Source organism: Thunnus maccoyii, chromosome 19, assembly GCF_910596095.1.
Source record: "Thunnus maccoyii chromosome 19, fThuMac1.1, whole genome shotgun sequence".
In the NCBI taxonomy this organism is placed as follows: Eukaryota; Metazoa; Chordata; class Actinopteri; order Scombriformes; family Scombridae; genus Thunnus; species Thunnus maccoyii.
Window position 1 is genome coordinate 18,240,505 of NC_056551.1, and position 8,364 is coordinate 18,248,868.

General features: G+C 38.6%; 1 long non-coding RNA gene across 1 annotated transcript in view; it reads right to left on the bottom strand.

Moving 5' to 3' along the window:
- The window catches only part of LOC121886069, a 92,032-nt gene extending 86,204 nt beyond the window's left edge, over nt 1–5,828 (bottom strand). The window contains exon 1 of the long non-coding RNA XR_006092668.1: nt 5,325–5,828. This is a non-coding gene — a long non-coding RNA (uncharacterized LOC121886069). The remainder of the gene's footprint in view (nt 1–5,324) is intronic.
- Between the last annotated feature and the right edge of the window lie 2,536 nt (nt 5,829–8,364).

The window sequence follows — 8,364 nt, forward strand, 5'->3', positions numbered from 1 at the left end:
AGAAGCAGTTGTATTTTTGGTTATCGGACAAAATATTACATTACTACATTCATTTAGCAGACACTTTTATCCAAAGAATAAGTGGATTCAATGTCAGTCCTTTAATATCTTTAAGCCTTATGCCTTTAAATGCACCAAAAACATTATTAAAAATAAATGCAGGCATTAACTGACTGATAAAATGTGACATAAATTGATATTTATGTTTTAATTGGCTTCTGTATTTATTTACCTTTGTATTAATTCCCCTATTTATTTACTTTCCCATTTAATTTTCCAGTTTATTAATTAATTAATTTTTTTATTTATGTACCTGCTCCTTTTCAAACCAAACACTTATCCTTCTTAGCCTGTGGAAGTGTAGGAGCAAGGCGTGTCTTAGAGGGCTACGCCTATCCTCATAGAATCTGGGTTACGGTATGTAACCAACGATCTATGCACTCTGATGTTGATCAACCAATTGGCAAAAAGTTGACCCCATGGTACACTTTGCATGACAGCCCCCTTATTTGCATAATGAAGCAGAAATGCAAAAAGAAAATACAGAAAAAAATAAGTCTGGGGAATTAAACACGAGGAAATGCAAAGGGAAAATAATGCAGATATAAATACATAAATAAATACATTTTTAAAAAATGGAAAATTAAATGGGAAAGTGGGAGGCAGAGCCTTCAACTATAAGGCTCCTCTCTTGTGGAACCACTTTCCAGTTTCAATTCAGGGAGGCAGACACCTTCTCCACCTTAAGAGTAGGCTTGAAACGTTCCTTTTTGATAAAGCTTGTGGTTAGGGCTGGCTCAGGCTTGCCTTGGACCAGCCTCTAGTTATACTGCTATAGGCCTAGACTACCAGGGGACTTCCCATGATGCACTGAGCTCCTCTCTCTTCCTCCCCTTCCCTATATGTACACATTGATGTCCCATTAATGCATGTTACTAACTTGGCTTCTTCTTCAGAGTTTTTGTGCTTTCTCGTCTCCTAGGTTTCTATAGATCATGGTCGCAGACCACCCGGTTCCAGATCGCGGGCTTCCATGGATCGTGGTTGTGGACTGCCTGCTGCTGTGGTCCTGCTTGACACCCATGCCTACTATTAATATTAATATTATTGTTAGTCATATTTCTATTACTATTATAATTGTTATTGTTATTATTGTTGTTGCTGTGCATCTCTGTGTCTCTCTCGCCCTCTCTAAACCAAACTGCCTAAGGTAGATGGCCGCCCACCTTGAGCTTGGTTCTGCTTGAGGTTTCTTCACGTTAAAAGGGGAATTTTTCCTTGCCACCGTCGCCAAGTGTTTGCTCTGGGGGAATGTTGGGTCTCTGTGAATTAAAGTGTACTGTCTAGAACTGCTCTATATGAAAAGAGACCTGAGATAACTTTTGTTGTGATTTGGTACTATATAAATAAAACTGACTTGACAGTAAATAAATAGGGGAATTAATAAAAAGGTAAATAAATACAGAAGCAAATTAAAACAGAAATATCAATTCATGCCACATTTTATCAATTAATTAATGCCTACATTTATTTTTGGTGCATTTAATGGCATATTAATTTATTATTGAGTCATTTGAATTTCCATCAATGGCTCCGTGGGTTACCAAACCCCACCTTGTGATAAAAGTAAAGGAGAAAAGTATATTTGATTATCAATCTAACAGACTGATGCAGTTGGATTTGAACATTAATATGTCTCAGACGGTTTTCTATACCTCTTGATTACTTAATTAAAACTACTCAGTAAATGTATGTCTGCAGTCTTTATACAACATACAGGCCAATTACCTTATGAGGCGCATGTTTCTGTCTATGTGCTATAAGCTGTTGGGATGAGGAACATGGTACACCCTTCTGGTCACAGCACTGCTCCACCTGCGTGCAGCTGCAGCAGGATTTATCTGGGTCAACATGTCCCGTACCCTACGCCGTGGAACCAACAGCCGCTCAGCACGCAGAAATCCTCACATCGTCTAAAAAAGATGAAGCCAACCAACAAACTAACCAAAAATATTTTCAGCTAATTGTATTGGCAACACAAATTAAAACAACATTTTTTATAGTTCATGGGGAACATAAAAACTACTGTACTTCCCCTATTAGGATAAAGACCACAAAGTCTTGTATTTTGTTGGCTGAGCTCTTCGTTCGTCACTGGCTGATATTCTCTCCAAACAAACACTCCATGCAGCTTTGTTTTCTTGTACAGAAACGATGAGGAGCAGGGCTCGAGAGTAATGGTGTCTGGAGACGGTAGAAAATGTGTTTGTGACAAACAGAGATCTTCCCTAGGACGCCTCCAGGACGAAAGGGGATTTATATAATTTCTATTCATTTATTTATTTAATTAAACTATTGCTTAGCAAATGATAAACTGAACCAAGCGCTTTACAAAACTACGATGGAGCACATCTTCTCATGCTGTTACCATAGTTACTAGTGATGCGCGGATTGCAGTTATATCCGTGCGCTCCAAGGTTAATCCACGGATTGAGCGGGTTGGGTGCCAAAAAAATTAACATTCTGATTAATAGCGGATGGGTCACGGGTGGTGAAATAATACATCATTAATGAGGAAAATAATTACATTCTCTAAAATGTGAACATAGCAGAGCAGTGCTGTAGAGCTGCGGTCTGCTGCTGCTCTGCAGCAGACAGCTTCATTTTTCATCAGGAACGAATTACTGACTCACAACTAAGCAAACTAACAACAGGGAATACTAAGAAATATACAGACACTAATAACACTAAGAAATACACAGACACTAATAATTATTTCTACAATTATACAAGATAGATTATTGGAGAAATTGGGACACTCAGCATGCTACAATCTTTCCAAACCGCATGGGTTATCATGCAGAAACAAGACCACAGCAGGCAGCGTGCATGGTACATAATATGAATGAAACTGTATTGCAAAGGCATAGTTCACCATGGAAACGTTTACAATGACTGAAAGCAGCATCTCAAAACTTTAAAGTAAATCGTTACAGAAAGCACTCATACATCAACAGGGGTGGATTTAGTGATTTGGAGACCCTAGGAAAACTAAAAACTTATTTTCACCCATTCTCTAACTGGGAATGTCTCAAATCTTTTTTCTTTAGTAAAACTATTAATGTTGCAGAGTAAAAATACTATAAAAGTAAAAGTTCTGCATTCAGAGTTTTACTTAAAAGTGAAGAGTGAAAGAGAGGTACTATCAGCACAATGTACTTAAATTTACTTAACTTATGTTCAAGGTGGTGCTTTTAATTCTAACCATATATAATGCTGGATAGTTTAATCAATAATAATGCATCATTTGCCATTTCACACTTAAAAGATTTACAGGCTGTAAAGCATCCACATAGCCCCAAGGGCCCATGTGACTTAAATTTCGTCACCTACCTATGTCCACACAGGTCTTGCAGACACCTGTGTACAGTCTAAAATATATGACGGCGCAAGCTAATGTGTGTGTACATGAGTGCACACATCTCTCTATGCTGACACCCAATATAGTATAAACAGAACAGCGTGCATGACTACAGTCTGTGTCTCTGTCTGTTTTGGAGAACATTAGGGCGTTGACTTTGGAAGATATCCACTTGATTTGCCAACTCAGACCGTTGACGCCACAGATTAGATTGGACATCTCAATCAGTAAAGTCATGTTAGGAAGAAATCACTTCACTACCAATATGATTAGGTCAGTTTGGTTTGGGGAAATTGTGATGGGTATTTTTCACTATTTTCTGACATTTTATAAACAAAACATAAACTAATCTCAATTAATTGAGAGAAATAATAGTTAGATTAATTGATAATGAAAAAAAATCATTAGCTGCAGCCCTAGTCACATGAGTACCATAAAAACAGACTGAATGAATCTAAACTAGCACTTAAAGGTCCAGTTTGTAGAATTTAGCGGCATCTAGCGAAACACACTTAGCAGAAATGGAATATAATATTCATAAATATGTTTTAATTAGTTTATAATCCCATGAAAATAAGAATCATTGTGTTTTCATTACCTTAAAATGAGCCCTTTACATCTACATAGGGGGCGGGTCATGCAATTTTTTCCTAGGATGGCGAAGTCATGACCCACCCTACTCTGCCTCTGATTGGCTAGTGCACATTGCCTTCATTGTTTGGGTTGGTTAAATTTATGTATGGGGAGTGAGGTTGGTTAGGGTTAGGGTAAGAATATCATAATAAACCAATCAGAAGCAGAGTAGGGTGGGTCATTACTTCGCCATCCTAGGAAAAAAATTATCATCAGTGGGTCCCCTTTCATGGAGCCCACCATGTTTCTACAGTAGCCTAGAACGGACAAACCAAACACTGGCTCTAGAGAGGGCCTTTTGCATTTTTCGCAAATTTCATGTTCACCGCAGGTTCTCCTATACGCTTGGAAGGGGAGGGTGAGAGGAGCATAGATACAGGAAGAGCGCCAGGCTTTGAAGCAAATTTGACATAGCGGCCAAACTGTGTAATTACACCGTCACGTGATGCACATTGGCCCAAAAAGACTTTTTCCCATAAACTTACATTGTGAAAGAGACGTCTGTAAATCAGTGGATAAATTTTTCTGAGCGTCACAACCCTCGCGAAATGACTTGTCTGACTATCAGACTTAAATCCGTTCGGTCCAATCACATTTCAAAAGCCTAGAAGAGCCGCATGATTGAATTGTTTTATCCCCATTGAAGTTAGCCAGAGGACTAAACCGGAAGTAGCCAACTCGGCCAGCGAAAGTCACTAGTACGCATGCTCTATAGGCCGCACAATGTGGAAGATCCGGGTACTTTCATACCGGGAAGTCGATTTTTTTTGGCTTCATGCGCCACTGAGCAACTTTCATAGGAATGAACGGGGCCCGCCTCCGACGCTGTATCCAGTTCTCTTTATACATCCTTGGAGAGGAGGGTCATTCAATTGGTTGTAATCTGCAACCCCACTAAATCCTACACACTGGTCCTTTAAGGATGAACCAACATTTTAGATGTCCCACAAAAATTTATCACAAAAAATTCATAAATTAGACAAATCTAATCTATGAATCAAACTAGTAATCCAGTTGCTGATGCAAGCTAATTATGCAATGTACGACACCACTCAATGACAAAATAAAGATAAAACAAACATCGACCAGAATACATGTGCACAGGTTAGAAACATGTTACTATAAATCACACACAGACAACAATGACTGAACAGCCAATACAGGCAAACTTGGCTATTATGTCCCTGTAGACAGCAGCTTCAGTCCAAGCAAACAAGACAACCTCCACCCACGGCGGGACATTTACACACATAAGGTATATTTGACTCACGGTTGTTGACGCCGAAGCCCATTATCTTCAATGGAAGTGTAGCTAACGGTGAGCATCCAGGCGATAGCCATATCCCGGTGTACTTGTTGCTGTTAACTCTTTTCTCCATCACCACCGACTAACCAGTCTTACAAAACACGGTAGCTTTAGCTGATAATACTACTGGAAAACTAGCCATCTACCGGTTTAAATGATGTTGCTAAAGTCTGTAATTTGTTTAGCATGAGGCCTGAGAGAGGGTGGCTTCATAGTTCATTTCTTTTACAATCCTGTTCATTAACAGTTTCACAGACTGCATATGCTTGGTTGTATAGATAACGGCTAACGGCTAGTTAACGGCTAGCTAATGCTAACCTAGCTAGTTTTAACTGTCAAAGGATACTAACTTCACCTTGCTCACTTCAGTTAGACGCGAACTGACATTGACCTAACTTTACAATCCAGAGGGGCGCTGTTTCACCACGTTGAAGAAACTCAATTAAAATATATGGTCAACACAACAAAATAAGTATGGTATGTGACAAACAGTGGTGGAGGAAGTACTCAGATCCTTTACTTAAGTAAAAGTAGCAATACAACAATGTAAAAATACTCCATTACAAGTAAAAGTCCTACTTGCGTAAAAATACATGAGTATTAGCAGCAAAATGTACTTAAAGTATTAAAGTAAAAGTACTCATTTGGTCCCTCTGAGTGATATATTACTATATATGACATAATTACATTATTAACACCAGGATTTAAAAAATACTGCACCCATTCTTAGTAAAAATATTCACCAGAAACCAAAAAGGTCTTTATTTTGAATTATTAACATTCAATTTATTCAGTTAGACTTAATGTAAATTTTATTTCCCCACATGATGGTCTAAACAATGTTTCAAGGCCTTCCTCATACTGCCAGGAATAAAATTATGTGTGAGGTATGCCGGAGCCTTTACATATTTATTATTTTCTTGGCCTGAGAGTAGTCAAACCAGCTCATAAAATACTCAAAGTGTTTTTCCTTAGAAGCTGCTCACAAAAAACAGCTTACATGTGTTACATATATATGTACATGCTGACTCAAGATGCTGGTGAAATCTGTAATAGTTTTAATGGAATTATTGCTGAGTGGAATCAGGGTCACCCTGTCTGAGGAAGTCATGAATATAAGGCCATTCCTCTCTCTCTCTCTCCCTCTCTCTCTCTCTCTCTTTCACACACGCATATGTACACACACACACACACACACACACACACACACACAAAGCTTCGAGCCGCTTTAGTTGTATTAGCAGGGTTAGGGATTATTGTTGCGAGGGCATGCAGACAGCTATGAGTTTAAAGTGCATGATGTCAAGGAACAGGGTCTCACTCTGTGGCCATAGCCTCCTGGTGTGCCTTACTCTAATAGTTTTGAGTATAATTTATCTGTAATTTATCCTATAACGTTTTTTTTTTCAGGTTTTAATAAATATAAAGATACAGAGAGTAATGCATGCATTGGGCACAGTCATAAAACAGAATCTATGTTTTCACAAACAGTCAATCAGGGAAACTTTTGTCAACAAATACCACACAAATATGTATGTTACCTGGTCTTTTTTTCAGAAATAATTTTGTAGTTATTTACCGATATATACGAGCAATAAAAATCTGAATTTTGGCTGGCTGATATCTACTTCAAGGACAAGAAAATTCTGACTCCTCATGGTGAAACTGCACTGATTGCTATTCAAATTTTTAAAGTCCTCCTCCACTCAAAGATGTGTTTTTCTCCTTGTTCTTTCAGTCAGATGTTTGAGCTTCACTGTGCAGAATGATGTATGTACCAGAGTTTGACACTGAAAGGCTGTTTTCACATTCATCTGCTATAAGTGGAAAGTTTCTCTGTGCTCATTGAAAATCAGATTTTTAAGGGGGCAGGCCCACAAGCATGATTTGTGACATCACAACTAGTTTGAAGCCAATCTTGGTCCAGTATGCAACTTACAAACTTAACTGTGATGTGGAAACTTCCAGTACACATACACTGAGAAAGGATTTTTCCGTGAAGTAGGAGACACTTGTGATCAGCAGTTAAACTTTTGAAATGAACAATATTTATATATTTATAGATTCTGGATTTTTAATGAGGAATAAGAAGTAGATGCCATTTTAAGGATTTTTGTGGAAAAACTATATTAGACAAACATTATTGTTTCAAACAGAGTATTTGTACATATCTTAAATCATGTCTGGAGGGAATCTTTAATAAAAATGGCTGGCCAGCCCAGCCAAATGCTAAAAGGGACAAAGAGGAAGCATACATTCATGCTCCATCGAGTCAGTGTCACTAAATATGTATTTCTTTTCTCATATCCGAAATAAAATTCAAGGTTTTTCCAAGCGTTTTGGAACACGGCTGAGTGTGGGGGTTGAATAGCATGGAAAGTGGGTCTTGTGAATGTAGGTCTCTGAGACAGTGTATGTGGGTAAAGCAGGCTTACAGTAGTAATCCTCTTCACAGACACCCATCTGACTAGCAACAGGACGATGCCCAGACAGACACACACGCAAATACATGCAGGCACACATACACACACACATGCACACACACACACGCACACACACACGCACAAAAGCGAGGGATTGTTAGAAGGAAATCTACTGTGTTTTGTCTTGTTTTTAGAAATACAATAGGTCATAAATAGGCCACCTCCGCTAATCTGATTCTCAGACCATTCCCCGGATATTTTAGATGTCTAAGTGAAGTTGTAATATTCCAGTACGCGTTCATTTCCTCAGGTGTGGCACCGAATTCTTTGTGTTATTGTCTGATACATTACATTCCTTTCTTTTATCTGCCATTAAAATAAGGAGGCTCCTCCAGGAAGCCGGACCCTCTGTTGACTTTATTGGTTCCTGAAATTTGTCATTACTGCTTCCTGGCTGTGATGTCATCAGCTGGTTAATGACAGAGAGGAAGAGGGGCATTCATCCCGAAATAACCCAGAAAAAACAGACAATTTTAAAAGGCATAATGAGCCCGTAAGAGCAGGGGACATTGAGTTATGAC